At 42.2% G+C, this 15,594-nt stretch overlaps 1 protein-coding gene across 11 annotated transcripts in view; it reads left to right on the forward strand.

Moving 5' to 3' along the window:
* camta1a (calmodulin binding transcription activator 1a) overlaps positions 1–15,594 on the forward strand; it is a 439,144-nt gene that overhangs the window by 162,518 nt on the left and 261,032 nt on the right. The gene's annotated exons all lie outside the window — the stretch shown is intronic.

The following is a 15,594-nucleotide window of genomic DNA, read 5'->3' on the forward strand; positions in this document are numbered from 1 at the left end:
ATGATTCATCTTCATCATTAAGGATGGACTTTTTAAACATTTTGTGTGCCTGTTTACCTGCCCGTCCAGCAAATTGTAAAAACGCTGCTATTTAACAGTTCTGTCTGCGCACAGCCTTCATATTATCCTGACAGACGCCATTTCCAAGATGTTCACAAACCCATTTCCACTCAATTGCTCCCAGAAGCGTTCCCAAATAGATTTAGCAATGATAGTGCAAAAAAAGAGTGTGAGAAACAGTGTTTGGGGGGGGGAAGTGGAAGAAGAAATAATAGCATGGAAGGTGTGCATTTTATTTATTTATTTATTTATTTATTTATTTATTTGTGTAGTTGGTTAATGTATGTATTCATTTAAAAGCACTTTAAATGTATTTGTTGGTACTTGAGTTGCAGACATCGTGTTTATATTAACTTCCTGACAAGAGCAATTAGCCCACAATTATTAGCAAAATATCAATTTGGGGTGATTATTTCATTCTGAAAGAAGAACTGTTTGGATGTTTGCTTCATGTACAGTACGCCGAGTGGAGCGCGTTCGAGAATTTCCTTTTAACGGGCAATTTTAATGTCACCGGGCGCAAATTAAGAAACGAAACTTCCAATTAAAACCGCTTATCACAGGCATTTGTTCCTCCCGGGTTTAAGTGAGCATTCCCTCACGCTAATGTGTGGAAAGAACGCTGCAGATATTCAAATGAGTTACTTTGTTAGTGGTGATAGTGACGCTGCGCCTTGACGTCGCTCGAAAAAAATTAATTGTATCCTCTTGAGCGGCATATATCGCATTCATCTTGTTCCTACTGTACACTAGTCTCAGTTATTCTTCCTTAATTTATGCATTAATTAATTTAGCTACCGTGATGAATGTCTTGGGTTAGATAAGAGCAACTCATCTGCTTGGTGCGATGCACAATAGTGCACTTCACACACTCTCCCAGGCCCTTTCTGGCTAGTAAAGACCGTTTAATGTGCTTGGCTTTTATGATTAGGAAAGCCCCGTTTGAATCAAAAACGAATATTCTTAGGATTGTTGAATAAAAAGTTGGACAAGCGGTTAGAAGTGCAGCGAATATTTCAGTGAAAACTTCACACATTAGACAGGTTCTTTTATCTGTATTCCTTTTCTTTTTTTTATGTTATTCTCCATGTTGCTTTGTTGTTGACAGAGGTTATTTTGCACCATTTAGTGTTAAGCATCCCTCATTACTGGCAAGCACAAGAAGCACATGGCCTGGATTTGTCATAATTAAAGCACGGCTTGGCTTGGCATCAGACAGAGATGCAATAAAGACGCCAGTTTATTTAGGATAAACTCCCATGCCCATGGGGCTTGAGAGACCTCCCCATTGCTAAACCTAGTTGCCAGAACATATGAAGGGATAAAGTGGCTATATTAAATTTGTTGACTCGAAGATCCTCTCTGAGGCTGCTCAGTATTGCATTTGTTGACTGCCTCAGCCCTGCTAGTTTCTCCTTGTTGTATTGAATCAGACAGTGCCCAGATCCCCACTACTGCACAAGTTGAACACTATTGAATTGCTTGGCTTGTAGATCCACAGTTCTAACTTATTTATACTATATTGAATTGACCATCTGAGGATCAATAATACTAAGTTTTGGGGAAAGTATTGAACCCAGGGTTCATGCGTGTCAGCCAACTGGAATTGCCTTGATTGCTTTTGAATCTGCACACATTCACATGCAGACATTGGCTTTCAGTCACTGTTTAAAATGAAGAGCATAAAAAGCCATTTAAAGGCTGTCTCTAGGCTATAAAGCTATGGGAGATTTTTGCCTCTGCATTCCTATTAAGATTGAAAGGGGCTCGCCAGTCCAGACAAAGGACCAAATTTCAAGTCTGATGCATTGGAATTGCACGTTCAACAAAAGGGGCCAAGGGGCTTGGGTGTGGTTTATTCGCAGAACTGGGCTTGAAGTCAAATTTCTTCTTATCGGGATAGCTAGCAGGATATCTGTGTTGTAGCAGTGCATTTGGATTTATAGCTCCAGGCTAATGGAAGGCCTAATAAATAAAAACATCAGTGTGACTGTGGGCAGCTACAGTGGATAGCTGTAATGCAGTCAGGCCTGCGTGTGCTCAGTGTCGGGCTGGAGGGGCGGCAGCGGTTGGCAGGCCTGATGAATGGATGGCATGCTGCATTCTGACAGAGACGAATGTGAAGGCCCAGTCCTACTGGAGGCACCCGGTCTCTGCTGAATGGGCTTAGAGAAAATCACATGACTGCGCCCCTTTCTCCAAGCGGAACCCCTATTGGACGTCTGAAGCCGGTGACGGAAGAGTATGGTCTATTGGGCTCTGGCTGGATGTTCCTTGCCTTATGTCCCTGTAGGCTTTCATACATCGGCTATGAGCTCAGTTTCAGACAGTGATGCAGAACTGAGCAGCTCTGCTCTGGATAACCATCAGCTTACTGGATTTGTCCTTCATTGATTAGCATCTGGATGCGTTCAAATCCACTGGGATGGGACTGTGCGATACTTCTCCACGTCTAGGCTGAACTGATCTGATGTTTGCTTTTTGTCCATCAGTTAGTGGTGATGAGACGGCTGAAAAGCAGCAAAACTGCCAGTTCAACACCATCTCCTATCACCCTGGCTTTTGTTTTCTCACCCGCCATCCAGCAAAGTCATTTCTCCACTTACTAGACCAGCCAGATTGGATAACTGCGTGCTCTGAAAAAGACCCATTACAAAAACACATGAAGAAGCCAGTCAATGGGAACGCAAGATGATTAAGAGGCTATCTGTGTTAACAGAGAGGGGTATCGGTTTCTATCGAACTTCCGCCTTTTCATTGTAAAGTCTCGCTGACATTTGTGTGTTTCAGACCGAACTGAGCTTCGTCTGGTCTATTAATAGACTATTGATGGCTATCGATCTCTGGCTCGCATAACACATAAGATACAATGAGCAAAAAGCATGCCTCTGCAATTGCTTTATAGCAATTGCATATCATTACGGCTTTAAAGGATTGCCTGGGTGCTCTTTTATGCCGTACGGAGAGAATGTAAAGCAAACGCAGACACCACTGATCATTTGTAATTTGGTTAAAGGAACTTTTTTTTTTATCTTTATCTCAACAGCAAAGATTTTGAAACAATCCATCACTTTGGCAATCAGGATGGCAGATGTGCATGTGGTGTGGACATAATGGATATTGCTGAAAAGGCCAGTGTATCCACAGTCCTAGTTTCAAGCACGAACAGAGAAGGGAATTAGGAGGATCATGATGAAGGACAGCGTGTTTTATCGATAGCTCCTTTTATGGTCAATCTCAGCGGAGGTGTCTGTTGACTTGTGCTGGATTTAGCTTAATGGATAGAAAGGCATGTAGCAGTTGGCTCACTAGGCTTCAAATGAGAGGAAATCTCAAATAGCCAAATTAAAAACTAAATAATAAATGAGAGATGCTGGAAAGAAAGTATTGTAATTATTTGCCGATGCAAAAGCAAGTATACCTTGTAATGGGGCTGCTAATGTGGGCGGGACTTTTGAGCGAAGTGTTGAGCAAGTGTGTCACAGAACTATTGGTATTAATTGTGGGAAAACAAGCCAGTGTTTATGTATCTGAGACGTGAAGGCTGAGAAAAGTCGGCTTGGATGTTGTTGCATGGCCAACTATCTGTCAGCCCGTATGCCGTGACACTCTTTTGCACTAAATGGCCTCGCTTATAGATGCTGCACATGTATTAGCAAACATCAGAGGCTAATTTGCTGTGAGATAGTGAATTATTGGCAACAATAATTCACTGTCTTATGATGCGAGTTTTTTTTACACAAATTCTACAGTAATAATAGTCCATGGTCCTCCTGCCTTTCCCCCCCCCTCACAGTAAACAACAGTTAGCCCTCGTAATGATTACATTTTTCTGCTGTCGTCGAGAACGAAGCCGACCATTTGTTTTTGCTCCTGCATTTTTCGCTGGAGTTGTGGGGAATGCTAATAAGCCGGGTTGGTGACGAGTGGTCCGTAGGGCATGAGAATCTGCATATCAAAGAGGTCTCTCCAAAGCCTGCGTCTGAGGAGAGTGTTCAACACGGCTCCCACCTCTCCAGTCGACTGTGAGACACAGTGTGGGATGCTGAGCAGTAGCTACACGAGCCAGACATGTTTACTAGCCAGAATTCTCTACGGTGTTGCATCAGACATTTTGTCAAAGAGTTCACGGGCTCAGTTTGAGGATTACTACTCGATGAAACGTTGACCTAAACAGCTGGAGATAAATAAGGCTCGATTGAATGATACTATGAAAGACAATTATTCGTTCTGTGAAGTGTTGTGCAAGGTTTTCGCTCCGTTTTTGCACAAAATATTTGGAGGACTTGCGATCTTGCACACATGTTCTATTCAGCTTGAAGTCGAGACTGACTATCGCACGGTATCTCCTGCCTTCTGTATTTTCTCTACAGCATAGCAAGTAGACCAGCTAGACAGGCTAGATTTGTGTTTGTTTCCATGTTTGAGCTCGGGAAAGCCCACCAGTAGCATGAGTCAGGTCTACAAATCTTTTCACGTTACATCACAGCATCCTTGTTTGCCCATAAACGACATTGCTATAAGTGAAGCAGCCTTGCCAGATGGAGCTGCATCTCATGAAAATTTCAAAGCTCCTTTTTTTTTTTTTTTTTTTTTGTGATGCTAAAATGAGACTGTAATGGAGAGATGGAGAGATTGAGCGCTGGCTCCGCTCTCGCTCACACAGACGGTTAGCGAGCCGGGGGAATCTCGTGTGGAATGGTTGGACCAGGCTGACATGCTGGAGGAAATGGGACTGAACGGAGAAGCGTGCAAGGAGTTAATCACTGCGCTAATGTTGCACTTCATCATCATTTCTCTCGCTACCGCTGCGCCGAGCGCCATTCGACCATCTCTGCGGCCCTCTGTCGTCCAGCTCAGGCCGCTGCTCTTAACCTGCAGCACTCCATCCGGGAATGATGGTCCATTTCTTCCCCAAAAATATTGACCTGACTTTATTCCCAGCTTACTGACATTAGAAAAAGACTGAAAAGCTTGGTAGTGTGGAGCTGAAACTTTGTGATGACTTGGAAGGAAAGATTTGTCCCTGCCAACTTTGGACTCGTTGGACAGATGGTTTTTGAACACTCTGTTCTTCATATGGAGCCCTCAGAGGGAAAGGTTTTGTGGAGAGTGTATGAGTGTGTGTGAGAGTGTTACAGTGCGTATAGGTAGATCAGGCCATGTTCTACGTGTCTGAATGGAGACAAGTCTGTGTTTGTAGGTGAAGTAAGCACATGCTCCCTGGGGCTCGTGTTCCTCAGACAGTTACAAACAGGATTCCAGTGCTGCTGCGCATGGGTGGCTGTGAAGACAGCTTTGAGAAATACGAATCCATCCAGCGTGACTATAGCTCAACCCTGTACTACGCCTTCACGCCTGCACAGCCTCCAGCTTCCACTATGACCAATTTCTAATGCTTTAACAAAGGATTATTGCTCCAGGCTTCAAGGCAATGCATTCTTTATCAGGAAAACTACTCCTTAATTCCATATCCTTCTTTAAACATCATCAGCTCTGGTGATAGTGAGTGCTCCTGATTTCTTCTGTTTTTGTGTGTATCTCATACTACATAGTTTTAGATCTTCAAACCAAATACAACATAAAACGAAGACAACCTGAGTAAACACACAATACCGTTGTTATTAATTTATTTTTTTTATTGAAGCAAAAAAAGTTATCCAACACATATCACCAATGTGAAAATCTAATTGCCCCCTTAAACTTAAAATCTGGTTGTGCCAGCTTTAGCAGCAATAACTGCAAATGCTTCCGATAACTGGAGATCTAGTACTTTTAGCACTAGGATTTACTCCTATGCTTTGGATCATCGCCTTGCTGCGTAATCTAGTTGCGCTTGAGTTTCAACTTACGGATTGAAGACCGGACATTCTTCCTTAGGATTTTCTGGTAGAGAGCAGAATTCATGTTTCCCCACACCATCACACTTCCTCCACCATGCATGACTGTAGGTATGATGTTCTTTTTGTGGAATTCTGTGTTTGGTTTACTTCAGATGTAAGAGGACCCCTGTCTTCCAAACAGTTCCACTTTCGACTCATCAATCCACAGAACATTCTCACAAAAGGTTTGAGGATCATCAAGGTGTGATTCGGCAAAAATTCTTGTAGAAATGTTCTTCTAGGTTAGCTGTGGTTTTCACCTTGCCACCGCCACGCTTCCATGGGTGCCATTTTTGCCCAGTGTCTTTCTGATAGTGGAGTCAGTGACTTTTATTGATGTAAGAGAGGTCTATAGTTCCTTTGATGTTGTCCTTGGGTCTTTTGTGACTTCCAGGGTGAGTAGTTGCTGTGCTCCTGGAAGAATTTTGGAAGATTGGACACTTCTGGGTTCACTACTGTGCCAAGTTTTTTTTCCATTTGGAGATATTGGTTCTCACTGTGGTTCTTTGGAGTCCCAGAGCCTTTGAAATAGCTTTGCATCCCTTCCCAGACTGATGTATTTCAATCACCTTCTTCCTCATCATTTCTGGAATTTCTTTCAATTTTGGCATAGTGTGTTACTTACTGCGTAAGACCTTTTACCTCACTTCATGCTGTTGAAAAAGTTCTATTGAAGTGTTGATTTGATTGAACGGGGTTTGCAGTAATCAGGCCTGGTTATGTCTAGTCCAGCTGAACCTCATTATCAATGCGGTTTCAGAGATTTCGGGAATTCGTAATCATGGGGGCAAAGACATTTTCACACAGGCCTAGTTGATATTGGATAACGTTTTTGCTTCTTAAATAACATTTCAGTATCATTTAAAAACTATATTTTGTGTTTACTCAGGTTGCCTTTGTTTTTATCTTTTTATCTATCTTTTCTGAAACAATTTAGTATGAGATATACCCCAAAACAGATGAAATCGGGATGGGGGCAAATACTTTCACAGCACTGCAATTACATCAAAATTTTTATCATCAGTCGATTTGTAGATTCATTTTTTCATGACATCGTACTGTATATAGATGTTTAACATTGCCCTCAAATACTTTTCCTCGTAAAATGTTGTCTTTTTCAACAGCTTGTCAGACATTGTCATGTGGTGGACTTAATGCTTAACTGTCAGGCGGCGTTAGAGCAAACGTCTCAGTTAGATGCAAATATGAGCTTGATCTTAAAGTAAACAGACTGAATTGTCAGAATTGTGTGGAAGGGAGACAACTCTGTTTTGGTCAAACTTAGCGATGCTATATTCTATCTGTATCTATCTGAATCTGTAGATTCTGTGTCTGAAAGGTCTGAATTTCTGATTTTTGTTCCATTTTCTCCCCCAGTCTTGTCACTTGCCAATCCCCACCCACTCAGAGTGCTATCGGCCCTCTTCCACGTACATGTGCTCACTCAGAGCATACCATCTTTCTCACCTAAAAGTCACGGCCAATTTTGACACGGATCTCACGCAGATTACCTTGACAATCCAGGATGTTACTCTATAATACAATCATTCTCTGTACTCGGAAGAAACTTTTTATAGGTTGCTCAGGAGCGGATTGCTTTTATCAAAACAGATTGCTGTTGTGCAGACCAGGAGACGTGAAAGGAAAAAGCGTTGCAGTGGCTCATGCTCGGTTCCACGTCGCTTCCCTGTTATGGCTCTAATTAATTGAGCAATGGAGGTCAAGTTGAAGATATTTCCGCACATCTCAATTTGCCCCCACTCCTTTGTGTTGTTTCTTTTAATGTGCCATGCACCCGGTTTCCCTCTGTGCTCATCTGCATAAGACCTTGGGATGAATGTTAACTATGTTTAATTAGACAAGTGCTAGGACGGATGGGGGTGAGTGGCTGGGGGGCTTTGGAAAGCACAGCTCCCTGTTGACTGGGTGTGTATTACACAATCCTGGCTGAGGTTGCAGCCTCACACCTGCTCCTCAGAGCTGGCATCAGCCAAGCGCCTGTTTATTTCCCATCCCCTGTCTGCATGACGTCCTTTGCATCTCCTGTGGATGTTTTCTGAAGTCAACATCACTGAATTATGGCTTTGTTTGCAGATTATAGGTGTCAAGATGTGTTTGTGTAAATGTTTATGACTTCATTAGAAATGAAATATATTTGTATGGTAGACCCCTGAGTGCTGCAGGTCTGGTCTTATCTACTGTATGTAGTACAAAATTTCCATTGCTCTGAGCTGTAAAGAAACATCGCTGCCATCACAGATGATCCCAAGTCTGATGATCATGTCATTCAGACAGGACTAAACAGTGATATGGGAAATGCAGATGCAGACTTTCTTACTTTTTCCCTCATTCATGTTTGCAGATGTCTTTATCTGGGTTGTGTATTTGTCTGGACAGCACGCACGTTATTTCATCTTTTCCTCTCCTAAGGGCTGGGCAGCTTATCTTCTGGTCATATCCAGACAGAGACACCTCCAGAAGCCAGGGATTACCATGCTACCCGGGGTTCTACATTTATTACAAGCCTCGGAGCAGATGTCACATGGGCATCAAAGCAGCATCACCCTCCCTGATTAAGATCAATGACTTTTGAAGCTTTCTTTTGAAAGATTAAAAGGATGTACGCGCATCGCTTTAATGCTGACTGAAAGTATGGCGTGCTTTTAAAAGATCTCATACCAAACAATACCATTTTAGCCTCTCAAACACTTACACAACGACGTATTGTGGATCTGTTTATGGAAGGACAGCGTCTCCTCACCCATGCCCTGTCCTGTTTGTGCTGCTTGTCTCAGAATGACCTCTGATTTCACACCGCATTGGCTTTAGCCTGTTATGGACAAGAACCTTTTTTGTCTTTTTTGCTGACAACAGAAGAAATGTTATCTGTTAAATAAGTAATTCTCAACTGCTCAGTGAATTTGCCAGCAGCAAAACACTGGGATTGCTGAAAAGGCAGGAACAGAAACATATAAAGAAAAAAAAAAAACAACAACTATTGCAACACTTTCCGCCTCTGTTTTCAATTTCATCTGAATATAGATAGCGCACATGCAGGGTTGTTTATATTTACAGCATGCCTCCGTTGGAATTCAGCCAGTAGTCAGGTTCAAGCACTAATCCAGCAGTCGAAACATTTACAGTAATTAACCTATTCGGAAAGTAATTAGACTATTATGGAAGGAGAAATATGTAAACAGAACTGATTATCCATCCTTTTTTTCAGAGCATATCTATCTTTGTCACCCTTAATGGTGATAGAGGGCCACTGAGATGCTTCTGTTTAAACATTTTCCCAGCATGAAGCCTTATTTTCTCCACATTTTCTCTTCAATTAGTCATGACACTTCACTTCAGCGGTCCCTTGTTGCATGATCACCGCTAAGAAGTTAGGGTGAAAGCAAAGTGACTGTGAATCTGTGAAGCAAGAAGCCAGCAGCCTTTAGAGCACACACTCGATTTATCTGATCATGGTACTACTGGATGAACTTAGAAATGAACTTCCTGATTCTTTATAGGTGTTATACAAGGAGTAACACTCTATAGCGATAGGATGAGATGTATCATCCATTATTCCCACTCATTGAGAGCAAAACCAGTCGTGGACCCATAGTCAAGGTTGCAGAGTCTGCGTGACAAACCTAACCCAGTAATCATTTAAAACTGGCTACAAATCCAACAATCAATAAAAACAGTACAATTCCAAAACCTACGGTAATGTGACGTGAGATGAGGCAGGATGCAAGTGTGTACACTTTTATTACGAGCAAATCCAACAATCATACTCGGGTGAGAGTCAAAATATTAGACATGGTGACAAGATCACACACAAGACTTGAACGACAAGACTTCTTGACGAAACATTAAATACAAGACTGTGCAACATCAGAATGTTTGTAGACATACTAAGCAATGTTTAAACACAGAACAGGTGAACACATATAGGGAACAAGCCAATGACGTGACAGGGGTGGAGACAGGACATAAACCCAAACAAATGCGCATCGCAAGACATAAACAAAAGCATATCGTGATTGTTGTTATGGGAACCACAATAATCTGACTCTCCCAAGACAGACAGTAAACCAAACTCAATAACATGACTATCATTATCTAGTTCTTCTAAAAAGTGTTTTTTTTTTCTTTCCCCCAAGTCTTTTGTCATTACACATATTGTCATAAATAAAGAGTAGCTATTCAATTCACTGAGAGACAAGTACATACAATAGATGCGGTCTGTTTTTATATTATAATCATTTTCCCTAGTTACAATACCTTATTTCTGCTGCTACACCAACTCTCAATCCATTATGTTGTAATTATAACCAACACCCACATACTAACGTAATGTTAGTATAACTAACACCCACATACTAACGGAATAGACTATGTATTTAGTGTTTGCATTGAATATCATTTAGCCTACTGGAATTTATTATACTTTGATATAAATAATGTAATGTATGCAAAATATCAGCCCCCATGGACAAAAAAAATCAACCCATGGCAGCAAGTCAAAAAGGAGGAAAATGACAGGCCTGGCAAACCTGCTCCTAGCCATGAACTGGTACAGGAATTTAAGCTTGGGAACCTTTTGCTGAGCAAAAATGCGTGTAAAATAGGTGTGTTGAAAAAAACTATTGCTCTCAGGCATGGAATTTGGTCAAAATATTCAGGGGGATTTCAGAAACCAATAGGTGCACCGATTTTCAAAAGTCTGGCATTGCATGACTGAGCGAAGTAGACTAGGCCTAACATGTGGCATAACTAGTGGCATATGTGATATCATTACTACAGACATCTGCACCAATGCTTCCAGACTCTGTAACTGCTTCTTCTCTCAGGTGCTCAGAATCCTCAAAACCTGTTGACCTCCACATTAAACTGTGTGAGTGAAGTGAGCTGAACAATCCAGATCAAACACTCCCCCATCTCCCCCAACCGACCCTGACATTTTCAGTGTCACTTCAGGACAGTACTCATGTTATAGATAATACGTTTAGTTATATATTTGACTATTTTAGACTATTTTAGACATTACACATTTCAGAGTTCTGTCTTTCACCAGTAATGTTTTTCTACTGATGTATACTATAAGCATGGGAGACTCAACCCAACCTCCTCCTCCTAAGAGTCCTTAGCAAGAGGTCAGGTTACTCTAGACCTCAGGGTCACACTTGAGAATGTCCGATCCCTCATTCATCCATCATCATCTTCATCATCATCCAGATCATTTAGCAGCACCAAATTTCAACCATGTATTTAACCATAAGTGATGCATGCAGGTTGTGTTAATTGCGCTGGATACACTTGCTATAGAAGAACATTAATTTATGTCATGGATGGGGTTACTTTGATCGACAGTGTTGAAGAGCATTAACGTATAGCTGGAACTACTCTTTATGGATGCGCTCAAATTGGATAATTCTCTTTGATTGGTGTTTGATATTTAGTTTTTTTTTAGTTTTTATGAAGGATTATGCTGAAGCTTGGTCTGTCTGTGCTTTACTTTGATGAGGGGGATGGATGTGCTGGCAGCTGGCACTCTTGAGTTTTTGCCTGAGTGCCAGAGCCGCCTCCAGTAACGCTGATGCATGGCCGTGAATTGTATTACACCATGACAGCTGCTCACTCCTAAATTCATCTTTGCACTCAATGGTTTATTTATTTATTTATTTAAGCCATTTGTCATTTTTTACTGGGTGAAATGAATGAAATAAAGGGAGAAATTGAAAATGATGGGGATTTGCAACATTGCTTCTTCATGCCACAGCGGAGCTGAGCAGATGTATCCAGCATGGGATAAACACAGGCTCTGTCCAGTTGAAACCACTCTGGGAAATGATTTGTAAATGGATTGGAATGGTTGATGAAACAGTGCTCCTGGACTGCTTCTTCAGGTGTGATCCTGACAGACCTTTCCATGTCGTATCCTTACTTGGAAAATGTCAGTTGACTAGATCCTTGTCTAACACTTTGTGTTCAGCCCAGCTGAATACATAGCACAAACGCAAACTGGGTGACAATTAAGACCTTGCTATCTTGTTTAACAAATTGAAGAGTGTCTGGAGCAAGCTAAACACAGAGGTGGTTCAAAAACTGAATGTCCAAAGTCATATAGCAGAAGGTCATCAGATTCTGTGGTGTCAGGAGAGGAAGAAGGAAAGAAGCAGCCATAAAGAAGGCTGCATCTATGGTTTAGCGCCGAGCTAGATTTCTGATAAATCAGGGGGTTCAGGCGGTGCGCAGATCAAATTGAAACAAGGATATCATCAGATATGAGTGATGCTGTATGCCAAAGCTGAGAGCTGAGGAGAAATGACACTGCAGCAGCACAGCCCCTCATGGGTTTACGGTGAGACAATAGCCTGGCCACGATTCAAAAAGTAAACGCCGTCAAGGAGAGCTTTTGCTGGATTTGACTCAATCTTGGTGTGACCTTCACAGTCACAGTTTCTCTTTAGTGTAATCTCAGCACAAAGAGGCAGCAGCGAGCAGTGGGAGTGGGCTACCTGGCAGGCAGGCTGAAAGCGAAACAAAGGCAGCCTGGCTGATGCTCGGGAGTGATAGCACAAACACACTTCAATTAAAGCCTGCTGTCCTCCTCAAAGACAAATCAAATCAGGCAGCATGCTGGCGGGAAAGCCAAAACAAGGAGAAAGTAAGCAGGGAACGGAGAGTGTGTACGGGTTCGAGTGAGTGAGTATTGGGGTAATACCTTCTATAGAAGTGGAAGTAAACGGTACATCTCCCACAGCACCCATTTATTGATTCTAATGGTTGACTGCTGGTTTAAACGTTAGGCCCTTGCATGAACTTGCATTTTTGGTGATCCAGTCTTGATCTCAAAAGTTACATGAAATGTAAATGAGGCATAAAAGTCAGTCCAAAGTCAGCATTCAGATCAGAATCAGATCATATCAGTCAGACCATCATATGTAGTCTTATATTGTTATAGACGTGTGTTTGTTTTAGCTCACCATCAACATGGAGGAAGCCTTCACACAGGATTAAACATGATATAATTTTTTTTTTTAAAAGAAAAAGCTGCAAATATTTTTCACTCCAGGAGCAAAACTCCTTTACTTCCTCCACAATGACGACTTGGTTCATTGTAGTAGCATTTACGCTAGCTAGTATCTCAGTTGCTGCTAACAGGGCCTGTCATCGTTTATGTTGTCTGCTAATAGACAACTGTCTTTCTGGAGAAAAATGTAAGTACAGGCTGTACAAGAAAATCTCTGGCGATCCGACTCCTGTCGTGCTGACAGCTGGCTGACTTCCCACATTCTACCTAGCTAGCTAGCATATTTGCATATTGCACAGGAGAAATGAGATCCAATTACAGAGTGTGCAGAATACAGATGATGAGAACACATATGAAGACCAGATGAAAACAAGAACAAGATTGGAATTCATTTTTATCCAGGTATTGATTTACAGATATAGCTCTCATGCTACAAGAAGGTGTAAAGGGCTCGGGCTTTGTGTTTCGTACTTGTTTTTCGACCAATTTTGGACCATAGTATGCACACACATATATTAACCATAAACCTGACCAGCAATGGCAGGTCGGTCTAATTTTACAGAGAGCCCAGTGGGTGTTTCTGGGCAAAACTCGGACCAAAAATTCGAAATTGGTTTCACGCAAGGGCAGTCATTTGCACCACTGAATGGTGAAATTCACAGGATAATTCCAGCATTAATTGATTCTGGCTGGCTGAAATAAACAAGCTGGCAGATTGCACAAAGGCAAGGGCAAGGCTCACTGGTTGGGCCTGGGGAGAGAGGGGAGGTCAGAGAGACAGGAGTCTTTGATGGAGGAGATTCAGCTGTGTCAGTAATAGGGAGCATGGGGCTTTGGAAGCACTTTTGTCTCTCCCCGAATCTATCACCCATCAGCCCATGGGGACTTTCTTCAGTGAGGCTCAATGACAGTGAGATTCACATCTCACTCTGGCTCATGATCCCCCAAAACGAGCCTGTCTCACAGGGATTACAGCCAGAGCCAGGCTTCAGACAGCATGGTGGAATTAGACCTACTTTTTAAGTAATTGGCAGTTTGAGGAGATAATGCAGACAGAAAAGGGAATGGATTTTTACCATTTTCTCAAAATGAATTGAAGACAGATTTGTTTGCTTTTTACATACTAATACAAGAAAAAAAAAACCCCGAACATTGTCTTGCGTTGCATAAGGGCATACTTCAAGGGGTACCAGTTACTCATTTTTCCCAGATCATGCCTTCACAGATACACAACATTTGTTCTGAAGAGGACCTGTGAGGGATGTGAGGGAAAAAGAGAGCCACAGATACCCCACACTTCAGGAAATCAACAATGGTGGCCTGGCCATGTGGTAATGTTCGTTGGATGGCCTGATAGGTCGATGGTAAAAATTAGGAAGGAGTGATTTAATGCTTGAAGAATAAACGAAACTACTGTGAGTGTAGATTTGAGGACACATTGTTGGAGACCACCATAGATACCAAACACTTGTTCAGTTAGCATGCCCATTTGATAATGTTTGACAGTTGGGCTGATTTGTAAATGGTAAAACATTAGGAGGGGGTGAGTTCATACTCAAGGAATAAACAAGACAACTCTGAGTGTAGATCAGAGGACACATTGGAGGAGAGCACCGTAGATACATCACGCTTGTTCAAGAACTCACTATACTTGTTCAGGAACTCAGCCTTGGCAGCATGCCCATGTGGCTGGGCTGGATGGTGGATGTTGAGATGTTAATAAAAGGGAGAATTCCTGCTATAAGCAAGTTAAGAACGTCGAGTGTAGTTACAAGGGCACACTGGAGGACAGCGACTCCAAATAAACCTTGCTGGTTCAGGAATTCATCATGCTTGTTGAGCAAATGAGCCTTATTATCATGCCCATGTGGTAACATCTGGTGGATAGGCTGGATGGTGGATGTTGAGATGTTAGGTAGAAGAGAGTCCCTGCTATAGACATTATGAAAAGGACCCCAGGTGTAGATGAGAGGAAATATTGGGGAAGAACGTGGCACATGCACCACACATGTTCAAGAATTCAGCCTTGGTAGCATTCCCATGACGTAACACCTTTTAAAGGGGCAGGATGGTGGATGCTGAGATGTTAGGAAGGGAATATTTCTTTCTCTTGGTGTGATGACGACTCCAAGTTCAGATGTGAGGTCACAGTGGAAGAGAGCACCGCGGGTCTACAACACTTGGTAGGAATTCATCATACTTGTTTAGGAAATCAGCCTTGGTAGCCTTCCCATGTAGTAACACCTGGTGGATGGGCTGGATGGTGGATACTGAGATGTTAGTAAGGATAGTTATGATATAGAGGACTTTGAGTGTAGATGCGAGGACACATTGGAGGAGCGCGCCGAAGGACTCTGGGACATGAACCTGAATGCTCCCCGTGGAGCTGCCGAGGAAGTGGAAGTGTGTAGCTGATGGATACAAATGAGCCACTCCATTGCTGCATGTGGGAATAGAGTATCCTATTGTGTCCCAGCAAAATAACTGCTCATTCTTTCCTCCTGAGTGGTAGGAGTAGGACATATATCTGTTGGACACACACACAACCCTCAATATCCTTCTCATTTATAACACATGTAGGTCACTTTGGGGTGAGAAGCTTCATTATGCAGATCATATGCACAT

Source organism: Ictalurus punctatus, chromosome 15 (assembly GCF_001660625.3).
Source record: "Ictalurus punctatus breed USDA103 chromosome 15, Coco_2.0, whole genome shotgun sequence".
Classification (NCBI taxonomy): Eukaryota; Metazoa; Chordata; class Actinopteri; order Siluriformes; family Ictaluridae; genus Ictalurus; species Ictalurus punctatus.